This window comes from Wyeomyia smithii, chromosome 3, assembly GCF_029784165.1.
Source record: "Wyeomyia smithii strain HCP4-BCI-WySm-NY-G18 chromosome 3, ASM2978416v1, whole genome shotgun sequence".
In the NCBI taxonomy this organism is placed as follows: domain Eukaryota; kingdom Metazoa; phylum Arthropoda; class Insecta; order Diptera; family Culicidae; genus Wyeomyia; species Wyeomyia smithii.
Window position 1 is genome coordinate 170,223,753 of NC_073696.1, and position 13,332 is coordinate 170,237,084.

General features: G+C 35.8%; 1 long non-coding RNA gene across 1 annotated transcript; it reads left to right on the top strand.

Moving 5' to 3' along the window:
* Positions 1 to 8,253: 8,253 nt before the first annotated feature.
* On the top strand, positions 8,254 to 11,007 carry LOC129733025 (uncharacterized). The gene is made up of 2 exons (XR_008729412.1): positions 8,254 to 8,408; positions 10,357 to 11,007. It is a non-coding gene; the product is annotated as an uncharacterized LOC129733025 (long non-coding RNA).
* Positions 11,008 to 13,332: the final 2,325 nt, after the last annotated feature.

A 13,332-nucleotide genomic window follows, 5' to 3' on the forward strand; every position in this document is an offset into this window, starting at 1 on the left:
ATTCTCTCTCTCAAAGCTTTTCCATAGATTCAGTGCAGACCTATCACCACAATATGTATATATAATATAATATGTATATGTAATATAATATGTATATATAATATAATATGTATATATATATTTATATATATATATATATATATATATATATATATATATATATATATATATATATATATATATATATATATATATATATATATATATATATATATATATATATATATATATATATATATAAACCTAAATTAATCCACCTAGCGGTCAGACTCAGCCTTTCTCATTAAAACTTATTATTTGTAAAAATAGATTTACATAAATGCTTAAATCCAATAAAGGTATTTATATTCACTCTTTGGGTTCCAAAATATTGATGTTGTAATTGAAGTATAAAATATGAAATTTGACGTAATGTTAGTAGCATAGCATATAGCATAGCATAGCATAGCATATTTGATCGCCCGTGTGTTGCCCGCGATTGACCAGAATCAGCTGAAATTGTACAAAGAACCGTCAAAATGGTGCCTAGGAGTAGCAAGCCATTTTCAGTGTACAATTCCTGGCGATCTTTCTTATCACTGGTCAATAACGTAGCTGGCCACGCCCAATGCAGATCAATAGAGGAAGGGATATCGGGAGTGTTAGTTCAATACTTGTTGCTACTAGAGACCGAGGAATCCTCTGCATCATCCACAAGTATCAAAGGAAGGAATTAGTGTTAGTGGAAAGGAATTGATCTGGATCCATCGAGGTTGATGGTGCGATCTTTTCTACCCCAATTCGCGCACGACATGGTTACTTCTCGGTCTCTGGGCAACCGGTCACCAGGAGACGATATACATAGAACCGCGCCACGATCTAGTTATCTTCGGCAACCTACCAATCGTTGTCAGTCTGTATCACACCAATCTTCGCTTTTAATGCCGTGAACTCAATTCAAATTTACCTAGAAACGAATGGATTTCGTAAAACGCAACAACCGCACGCCGAACGCAAACTACTGGTACCAGCTCAAATAACCGATAGAGCGCTGTATTAAGATAGTCACACTGAGCGCAGTCAAAATAATGCGCGCGAAACTGAACTGCCTTCTCCGAAAGCAAGCAAGAGCGTGTCGACCACTGGTATGACGAAAAAGCCAAAACACCCGTTTTAAAAAAAAGAAAAAAAAAGGAAAAAAAAGGGAACCGGCGAAACAGGAATAGATTTGGCATCCATGTAGGGTTTGTCTTTGTCGCGATTGAATAATTACAATATTTATCGAACGAACGAAACCTACTCTGAATCGTAACGTGCTAAAAAAGAACCAACGGGCGTACAGTCTCCGAAATAATGATTTGGTACATCTCGGAAATCACAATAAACCGATAATCCTTAAATGAGCAAAGCTCACCAAGGCCGAAGACACGTTTACACCGGAGCATTATGTACGACCGCTTTACTCCCTCTCACCGACGCATACGCGAGAGGACACGGTGCTTTGCCCCGATAATCTTTTGTTTCGTATTCAAGTTAAGATACCTACTGAGTATAAAAACTGGCAAAGTTTCATGCACTCATAGCTCAAATATTTAAAAAAATGCAATATGCATATCGAACAAGAATTTTAAGTTGATTGATAAAATGCCAAAGCAATCGCAATCAAAATTTAGTTGCTATTCCGACCAACAAGATTTTAATAAAAATTGTCTATGTGTTTCAATATTTGGTCAAAAGCTAGAAAAATCATAAAACAAGGGTATAAAACTGGGCCAAATGTTCGTAACCGTTCGGTCAGGCCGCGATAAGTTTCTGAATTATATTTTAATGCTACCAGTTCCGTGTTGTGAGAGCCAGCGTGTACAAAGGTTTAAAGCTCTCACCTATTGGGGCAATTCTGATTCCAGTTACAGTGTGAAAATTCTATAATAGCGACCAACTAAATGGCGTACAAACTCATCGCTAGAGGAATCATAAGGCATAACACACACTCACGATTATGAAAGAACAAAATCATTTTGTTGAGTCTGAAAATACCATAAACTTCATCTGACTTAAAAAGAAAGCTCCTGGAAAATGTATTCACTTATCTTAGATATCGAACAGGATTAAACAGATCAAACATTTCACCAGCGTTTTCTGCCACTCGCACACGGACCGGCATAAACAAACCATTTCTTTGTTGATAATTGTCGCTCTCTCGTTTCTGCTTCTCAGCAGACCAGACAAAGAAGAAAAGGTTTCACTACTATTTCACACTGCGATAGACTCTCAGACACATTACGCTCTCCGCATGCACACAACCATGTCTGAGAAAGATCACCAACACAACACTACGATTCGAAGACAGCCATTTTGAGAGCAATAAATTGTAAGAACACCGGCAATAAAGTATCTATTTTTTATTCGTAATACACTTTAAACACACTGGACCCTGAATAAAACATTCTCAACCATGACTACAACACGAATTACGCCCTCCACATATTATAAATCACGACAAAACGCGACAACTCCGGACGCAATAAACGAAGACAAAATCCGCTGCAAACGACGGTGGCGTAGTACCATTCCTTATGCTAATTCAGCCATTTCATCGATTAATCTTCACGGCACTACGATACACATCAAGTGAGTATTTCGCAGCACACACAACACAACACACTTTCCCGAATAAACTCTTTTCGCGGTAACACCTGTAACTTTAACGCACTATCACATTGAACAATTTATTTCCCGAAAAATCACGCGAGCAAAAATTTTGACGTCCGAATCCGGCCATGGCCTGCTTCGTCCATGAAATTTGACGTAATGTTAGTGCTTAAGAAATAGCAAAATAAAAGAAATTACTCTTAATTTCGAACAATTTAATCACGAGCGATACCGGTTATAACTAGGCTGATCAGATTTTCGCGGGATAAAAACGGGACAAATGGGTTAAAAAATGGGACATATGATAACATTGTTCTTTGAAAAATTCTACCAACCAAAGCATGCAAACAATTATTCATTGCTTCGATGAACCTACCTGATCCTGCACGATGCTTAGCGTTTGATGAAATTTAGCGTAGAAGATCACAGAAGGGTGTAAAAGCGCTTTGATTTTTGCAATAAGATTCTGAAATTTGTCACATGGATGATCGAGATTTTGACTAACAACTATCATGGTCTTAACTTTCAATCGCGACTTTTTTATCAGTTCACGATAGAAGATGTCCTTTTCAGTGGTGCGGTACTGTCAGGAAGGCACAGAACGTACTCAGTAATGTTAGAAAAATCCTGGCTGCTTTGAAACTTATTTTCCATTTAGGAAAATTTCGATGCAAAGCCTTATTTAAAAATTTTTCAAGGAGTCTCCGAAAACGGTACAAAATGGCAAAAAGACGGGACGGTTAAAAATAGTCGAAAAAACGGTACTGTCCCGTGTAAAACGGTACGTCTGGTCAGCCTAGTAATAACGCGATAACGTTGATGCCATATATATTGATCAAAGCAGGTATAGTGTTGAATAGTCTTTGAATATCTTCTCTTTCCAAAACTTTTGAACAGCATATCAAGTTGTTATGAAGTTTGTTATTTGTAAGTTTGAGATGTGACTCGTTTGTATGACACTAGTTAAGTTCAAATAAGTCGTGTAATACTTGAGATAATAGACTTTCGTTGTTTTAACAATTTAATGCATAACGGTTGCTTAACCCATCTAAGTAATAATCGCGCCCGATGTTGCTTAACTTCGGTGATCGGACGAGAACCGGTGTTTTCAACATGGTATGATCGTTGACAGACGGTTGCTTAAGTTTGATTACAATCAAATGAAAAGGGAACGTATAGAACAGCCAAACTTTGAAACCACGAGTTCAATCATAATTCATCAGTTAACCCTTAACTAGCCCGTTCATCTGATATCAATATTGCTCAAATCGGTTGTGTATTTTCTGAGATAATGAAGTTTCGTGATTTTCACATTTCGATACATTACAGACGAAGTTACAGTCCGATCACAGTTAAATTCAAGGCAGCTGGAACTCTCATTTGATACTAATTTAGTGTAAATCGGTTCAGCCATCTCTGAGAAAAGTGAGTGAGTCCAAGTAGTCTTCGGAATATGTTTCTTTTCATAGCTGGATTTCACATTTTTAAACATAACAGGCAAAGTAATAATCCGTTTGCAAAAAAAAATCGATAGGGTCTTATGGGGCAACAAAACCTTCCATAAGACACTGATTTTATGAAAATCTGTACAGCCAACTCTGAGAAACATGAGTGAGATTAAATAGTCTCCAGAACACGTTTCTTTCCATAACTTCTGAAACACATGTTTAACCTTCATTAAATTCAAAAGTTAAGGGTTTTTTAGGTAGCCCGTTCATTTGAAATCAATTCTGTTCAAATCGGTTGTGTAGTTTCTGAAGTATTGATGTTTCGTGATTTTTACATTTTGATACATAACCTCTAAACTAGAAATCAGATTAAAATAAAATTCAATAGAGTCTTATAGGGCAACAAGACTATTAATTTGCAATTGATTTCATTGAAATCGGTTCAGCCATTTCTGAGAAAATCTAGTGAGATTGGGAGAGCGTTACACACACACATATACATAAAATGCTCAGCTCGTCGAACTGAGTCGAGTGATATACGACATTCGGCCCTTTTGAGTACTTTTATACCTTTAGTTTTTGCAGTGATTGCTATACCTTTCTAGGAGAAAGGCAAAAAGTGAAATGATAGAAATGACTTTTTATTTCAACTTCAATCCTGAGCATTGAAATAGTACAATATCAAATTTAGATGATGTTGAGGCCACATATTTTGATCGTAGCTATAGTTTTAAACAGTCTGCGGGTTACGTTTCTTTCTATAACTTTCAAACCACATGTTTAAACATTATGAAATTCGTTGTTCAAGGGTTTAAAAGCCCATTAATTTGAATTCAACTATGTTCATAGCTTCTGAGATATAAGAGCGATTTTTAAATTCTGACGCAGCGCCTAAACTAAAATTTGATTACAATGAAATTCAATAGTAACCTAAGCGGCAAATAGACCCTTCATTTGACACCAAGATGGAAAGAATCGGTCAGACCATCTCTGAGAAAAGTGAGTGCGAAAAAAAAGGTGCACGTACACACGTACACACCCACACACAAACATATACACCTATACATGCATACATGCAGAAAATGCTTGATTCGTCAAACTGAGTCGAGTAGTATATGACATTCGGCCATTCGGATCACTTTTCTACTTTTTATTTAGCCAGTGATCGTTAAGAAAAAGTCAATATGTTTACTTTCATTATGTGATTTCACATTTTTATGAACGAGGGACAAAGTTACAAGCCGATTACAATGAAATTCAATAGCAACCTATGGGGCAACTAGACCTTTAATTTGACACTAATTTTGTGAAAATCGGTTCGGCCATCTCTGAGAAAAATGAATGAGTTTAACAACCTCAGGATAACTTTTCTTTACATAACTTTTGAACCATGTGTTCAATCATAACGAAATTTAAAAGTTAAGGGTTTTGAAGATATCTCGATCATTTGAAACCAGTTTTATTAAAATCGGTTATGGGGTTTCTGAGATATTGATGTTTCGTGATTTTTACATTTTGATACATAACCTCTAAACTAAAAATTTGATAACAATGTAATTCAATAGCAACCTATGGCGCAACTAGACCTTTCATTTGCAATTAATTTCATGAAAATCGGTCCAGCCATCTCTGAGAAAAGTGAGTGAGAAAAAAAGTTGCACATACACACACACACATACACACACATACATATACAGAAAATGCTCAGTTCGTCGAAAGGGGTCAAGTGGTATATGACATTCGGCCAATGGGACCACTTTTGTACCTTTGGTTTTTCCAATGATTGCTAAACCTTTCTAGGAGAAAGGCAAAAACATTTAGTTGACTTATTTATTTTTTTCTTCAAAACCAAAAGCGAGTAGAGGTTGATCAAGACCAATATTGGGATCAAAGTTATTACTCGAAGTATAACCACATTTATGGAAAATTTCTGTGCAAGAATAGCTTCTAAATTTAACCAATGTTTCGGTTATCGATATAGATAAGGGTTTTCTACTGTTTTTGGAGTAATTTCTTTTCAAATGTTTTTTGCATATACCAAAAACTATTTCAATAGGATTGAATATCGGACAATACGCTGGCAAAAAATATGGAAGTATGCCCAATGAGTGAAGGTAGAAAACTATGTTCTTGTCGCAATGTATCCTGGCACCATCCATTATCCAAATAGAGTTACGTCCAGGATAAGACTTTACATTTGAGCTTTGGATTGCGAAATTTCTAATACAGTCAAAAAACTTGTGGCGTGTAAAAGTTCCCTCAGTTCCGTACGATTCAAGCAATCCCGTTTGTCTCAGAAAGCAGAGGTATGATTCTCTCGGACGTTGATGGAATTCTTCATGAAAAATCACTTTTTTTCCTTTTACTCCGTATCCGTAGTTTCGTAGCATATCACGGGAATCGAAAGAAACTTCATCGATGAAGACTAATTGATGCAGCTCCCATTTAAATGCTCCCAGCTCATCAGCATACCTAAAATCAAGCAATTTAGTCAAAACTAAATTAAACTTGTGCTCCCAATATTCAATATCATCGTTACCTAAAAATATCCGCTTTTCGAATTTCTATAGCACGTCTTTCAATTTTCTTCCACGTCAGTCCATCTGTTTTTAAAATTGCTGAAAATGATCTCTAGCTTCATCTATGAATAATACAGGTTCCTTATAATATAAATTTAACAGCCATTGGCGTTGCACAGTCCCAAAATATCGATACACCTGTCTCCGGTGTTTTCTTGAAAATACTTCTTCGCGCTCATATTTAAGAATCCAATTGCAAATCGTTGATTTAGATTTTCCAAAAATTTCAGCTAATGCACTGCGATTGATTCCAAGAAAATAATACGCGTAAAGGCAATGATAAACTGTATTTACAGTCGCGTGACTTTTTTTCACGTTATGCAAAATATCTTTATGAGGCATTTTAGTGATGTAAGCAGAATTTGATACGTTTTTCGTGTTATAATAGAACCACCAAATCTAAAAAAAATTCGAGACCCAGTTTTATCAACCTGTTTGTTTATAAAATTTTGACAGCAGCTCTAGCGCGGTGTTTGCATCGAGTGCGGTGTTTCCTTTCATCTGGCTTAGGCCGCGTTCAGTTTTCGGCAAATCCCCCAATAATAATTCATCAGTTGACCCTCAACTAGCTTGTTCATCTGATATTAATATTGTTCAAATCGGTTGTGTATTTTCTGAGATAATGAAGTTTCGTGATTTTCACATTTCGATACATTACAGACGAAGTTACAGTCCGATCACAGTTAAATTCAATAGGGTGTTATGAGGCAGCTGGAACTCTCATTTGATACTAATTTAGTGGAAATCGGTTCAGCCATCTCTGAGAAAAGTGAGTGAGTTCAAATATTCTTCGGAATATGTTTCTTTTCATAGCTAGATTTCACATTTTTAAACATAACAGGCAAAGTAATAGTCCGATTGCAAAAAAAATCAATAGGGTCTTATGGAGCAACTAGACCTTCCATTTGACACCGATTTTATGAAAATCTGTCCAGCCATCTCTGAGAAACATGAGTAAAATTAAATAGTCTTGCGAACACGTTTCTTTCCATAACTTTTAAACCACAAGTCCAATCTTTATGAAACTCGAAAGTTAAGGGTTTTTAGGTAGCCCGTTCATTTGAAATTAATTTTGTTCGAATTGGTTGCGTAGTTTCTGAGATATTGATGTTTCGTTATTTTTACATTCTGATACATAACCTCTAAACTAGAAATCCGATTACAATAAAATTCAATAGGGTCTTATGGGGCAAATAGACCTTTCATTTACAATTAATTTCATTGAAATAAAAAAATCAAGTGATATACGACATTCGGCCCTTTTGAGCACTTTTATACCTTTAGTTTTTGCAGTGATAGCTATACCTTTCTAGGAGAAAGGCAAAAAATAATAAAAACTAAACATTGTAATTGTTTAAAATTCTTTATCTATGTTTAGTTAATGCGTCTCATACTACGCATATTGACTCAGTAATACAACATATTGCATCTGTGCATTGTAACCGCCAGTTAGGCTACAAAACTAGTTTTCTAGAATATTCAGTAAAATACAATACGATACATCTTATTATTGCAACTTTTCATTTATTTTTAGAATATTACTTGTTCATTTCATAATAACTGTTACACTTTCTTCCAGTAAAATTAGATTTTGAATTTCTACTATAAAGATTCCCAAACCCTCTCGATCCCTATTTATCACTTTCCTATCCCTCGACCGTAAACATTAACCATCACAAGCATATATCAAGATGGCTTGACAACGTAATTTTTTTTAATTCTTTTATCACCAATATTTAGTGGTTAATTTGTGAGTTCGAAATCCAATTTGTGGTAATTTGTGGTTAAGTGGTTTCCGAGAAATTTTCAAAAAACTGAGTCAAGCCATCTTGAAACATGATTTTTCTTTAAATGAATCGGACAACGATGATATATAGACCAATCGAAAGCTCTTAATTTGTGGTTCACGAAAATGTTAATTTTAAAGTCATAATTATTAGTGTTTGTACAGAAATTTGTGTTTTATTGTTCACGTAGTTCTACGTTTTATTTATTTGTTGGTGACGCTGCTGGCCGCTAATGGCGTTGGCTGTTTGCGGTGTTTGTCATTGCTATACTGAGCGTGCGTGTGGGGAATATGGTAAATATCGAGATTCGGGGAACTTAGCCAACACACTTGCTCTACTACAGGTAGCCCAACAGGCGCAGAATTGTATCAAAGAGTAACTCTAATAATCACGCACATAACTTGATGTTTACATTCACATAGCCTATGTGGCTTCATTAATGTTATTGAACAGATGAAGAAATACGCTCGTATAATTTGTGTTCGCAAAACGGGCAGCGAAACAAATCGAAGAATTTGCAAGAAAAATGATGTAGCAAAATATCTTCATTTTGAATTTTCAATTTGTTGCTCACAGATTATATTATGCCTCGTGGAACCTACGTAGGTTGGAAAAAGGCTTTTAGACGGAATGTTATTTACCTGGATTATTGATTCTGTGCACCAAGTTAATTTTAAGTTTACTTAAATTAGTTGAAGTTCATTCACTTAACTAATCTCATTTAATCTTTGTTGAACTGAAACTCTGTTTTAAGCATGAGGCAGGTATTCGTCAAAATATGTCATGAACAACATTTTTCAAACGGGTCGCAAATGTCAATCTGGACGTTACCGGATGAGATATTTGCGAGAATGTGATGTTATGAACTTCCATTCCCCCGATGATTATATGATCGGATTCCGCGAGATTTGATAACTCTTTCAATATTGAAAACGCTCGAAAATACGTAAAAATCACTAATTTCGAAAACTTGTTAAGAGTAGCTATAATTTTTATTATCGGAATTTTTATCAACCGGTTTATTAGCATTGAACATAAAAAATTCATTTGGTGTATAATATTGATCAATTGTCATTTTTATTGACGCCTGGCACAACTTGGTTCGATTCCCAAAAAATGCTTGAAAATTTGTCAATGTTTACAGCGCTCGCAGCATATGATAATACCGTTTAACGTTAATCGAGTGATGGTATATTGTGAAGCATTTATTTAAGCTGCAGAAAAAATATAGCGGCACCAAAAAGCGACATAATTTTTTTTTCTTATTTTGGCCAGATTTTTGTTCTAGGTACTCTTCTGTGCGACGGTGCCACTAGTAGCTTAACAGACACGCGGACAGCAGAAATCTTCTTTATTACTTTGCTCATAAGTTAGCACATATGCATGAAAAAATAACAGAAGAGCAACATTAAGTTGGAACCCGACAGCTTATTTGAACATTTGTTTGAATATTTCTGAAACATTTCTCCGAATCTAAGTTCCTAAGAATCACGATATTTAGCATATTCCCCAAACGCACGCTCAGTATAGCAGTGACAAACACCGCAAACAGCCAACGCCACTAGCGGACAGCAGCGTCATCAACAAATAAACAAAACGTAGAACCACGTGAACAATAAAACACAAATTTTTGTACAAACACTAGTAAATATGACGTTAAAAATTACATTTTCGTGAACCACAAATTAAGAGCTTTCGATTGATCTATATATCATCGTTGTCCGATTCATTTAAAGAAAAATCATGTTTCAAGATGGCTTGACTCAGTTTTTTGAAAATTTCTCGGAAACCACTTAACCACAAATTACCACAAATTGGATTTCGAACTCACAAATTAACCACTAAATATTGGTGATAAAAGAATTAAAAAAAAATAACTTTGTCAAGCCATCTTGATATATGCCCATCAAGCTTGGCGCATTTCACGTGCGTGCTGTCAAATCGTGCTTAGATGTCAGCTCGGCCCAGCAAGGACATCACGGTCTATATTACCCTGGACAGGCCGAGGACCGGCCTCTTATATTATCTACTCTTGGCCAAGTAGCATCTCCGGTTGGTTAAACCTTCGGGATTAGTATCCCCGCTCGCTAAAGTTAAAAGTTAAATGAACCATTGTTGGACCGTGTGGTCAGTGTCCCCACCTGTGGACGCGTGAAGTGTTGGGATCCCCGGCTGGACCGTTCCGGGTTAGGCGCTGCTGTAAACGTCCAAGGGCTGCGTACGTCAACTGGATCCTGGATCGTTCCGAACAAACTCCCCATTCGAATCTCGACGAGACTATCCAAGCCGTGTGAATTGCCAGGTGCTGTGATTAGCGCTTCAGACCGTGGACGACTTGCGGAGAACGGTGGTGGTGCTTATTCCGTCTCAATAGTGGACCACAACCGAGCAACTCCAAGATGTCTGGTGCTATCATCGTAGAGCCGGCCACTGGGGTGGTGCGCGGCGTCATCGACAAAATGTAAAGCGGATCGTAAATCCTTAATTATACTTTCCAAACCGTTCCTTTCCAATTTTGTAAAAGCAAATGAAATAAATTAGTTTTGTGTGAAATGAACATAAGCTTAGATTTAACCCTTAAATGCGCAATGTTGTTTTAAAACTGCATTGCGAATAACGTTTCAAATCAGTTTTTTTAAGAAATAAAATTCGTATAAACAGCCATCAAGCTTTTAATAAAGAAATCAAAGCCTAGATAACTGCTCCAATCTATTATATTTGTAGAAAAAATTAAAATACATTCATTTTGAAACATTACTCCCAATTTTTTCTGAAACAACGCTGCGCATTTAAGGGTTAATATATCTAATGAAAAGCCACGTGATTATAATCTTCCTCGTATTGCTTTCTTTCGCCCTGAGTGGTTCCTAAAGGAACAATAGAATATACTTACAGCATGTAATACATGACTTTTCGGGACAACAATAAGTTTGTTCACTCCTTTCGGTACCGTAAATTCTTTTTTTATAGCTTTACTTTTGATTTAGGTAAAACTGTTTCTGAACAACGCAAGAATCACATTCTAATTGTTCCCCGTTTTCCCATTTGAAATTTTAGAACATTTATGCATACATATTTAAAACCACATTCAGAAGTAAAACTGCTTTCAACGGCACAAGACTCGGAAATAGTTAATGCGTTACCTGTGAAAACATCTGAGCAATTCTCGCTCGGCTAAAACTAGACCACTAGGTGCACAAGGTCTCTCAAATTTGATATAAATGCACATAGTTATTAGAAATAGAGAAAAAATGATAATGCCATTTGTGTTTAATCGAATTTGTTGACCCCTTGGTCACCAAGGGGTTAGACAGTTTTCAGAAAAGTTGAAATTTTAGCAATTCTTGATGTATTATTTGAGCTATATCTCTAAAATTCGCTATGTAAAGTACTACAAGTAGCACTTTTCTGTAAAGAAGATTGATAGGGCTTTCGTTTGTAGTGATCAGAATTTAGGCCGCCATCTTGAATTACATAAGAAAAATGCGATTTTGACTGTGTTCGCAACTACCGATTTTCGATCTGAGAACTTTGCATTTAAGATGATTACAAATATTTTCAGGGCCAAAACGGTTTGTTTGATCGGTATGACGTCTTCTATTAAGTTATAAAAACTACAAAAAAATAAACAATGCAACCAAAAAAAAAGTTAGAGTTTTATTTTTTTCGGAAAGGCAAAACTATTAACTACAACTTTATCGAAGACGTCATACCGATCAAACAAAACGTTCCGGCCCTGAAAATATTTGTAATCATCAATACCTACCTTTCCAAAATATCATTTTTAAAGCTTCTCAAAAATAAGTCGTGCTCCAAAAAATTAAACCAATGGCACAAAATGACATCTTTTGTCTATAGAAACGTCTATGCAAAGTTTCAGCCAAATTAAAAATGACAATTGAAAAAAAAAATTAAAACTGGGAAATTTCTGGGAACTGCTTAGTAATAAAAAACCTATCGCTTTGTTAGTAAAAAACATGCTAGTGTTGTATTCATTATTCTCACTAAACTCAGAAAAACAGTAGTGGCGTAGGACAAGTTGTAGCATCAATCGATTTTGATATATGGAGCTAGTCGGGTTATAACATGTGCATCCACTTGATCTCAGTAGACAGGTTACTACGTTGATCGCGCGCTGTACGGTGAATATTTTGAAACTCAGCTTGGAAAATAGGTTCAATTGATGGGTTAATACTGATGCTCACCTAATTTTTTTCTTGCATCTTATATCATTTTTCTCAGCTTTCCAATGCTGGTCTCAGATCGGAAATCGGTAGTTGCGATTTGCGAACACGGTCAAAATTGCGTTTTTCTGATATAATTCAAGATGGCGGCCTAAATTCTGATCACTTCAAATGAAAGCACTATCATTCCTCTTTACAGAAAAGTGCTACTTGTAGTACTTTACATAACGAATTTAAGAGATATAGCTCAAAAAATACATCAATAATTGCTAAAATTTCAACTTTTCTGAAAACTGTCTCACCCCATGGTGTCCAAAGGGTCAACAAATTCGACCAAACAAAAATGGCATTGTATTTTTCCTCTATTTCTAATGACTATGTGCATTTATATCAAATTTGAAAGACCTTGTGCACCTAGTGGCCTAGTTTCAGCGAGAATTGCTCATTTTATGGTTTTATCACCATAGCAAACATATGAGGATGTTTTCACAAGTGACGCATCATCTATTACCGAGTGGTATGCCTTCGAAAATTCGAAGTCAACCACGGTGTGATTCACTGTTGGCCATTTATGGTCTCAACACACTTCCACCTTAAGAATGAAACTAACAGTAGTTCCTTGAAATAAACTTTGTTCTGTTGTTAGCTACCTCAATGAATGTTGCATAGGAAAGTGATATCTTAAAAAAAATATTCATACGCA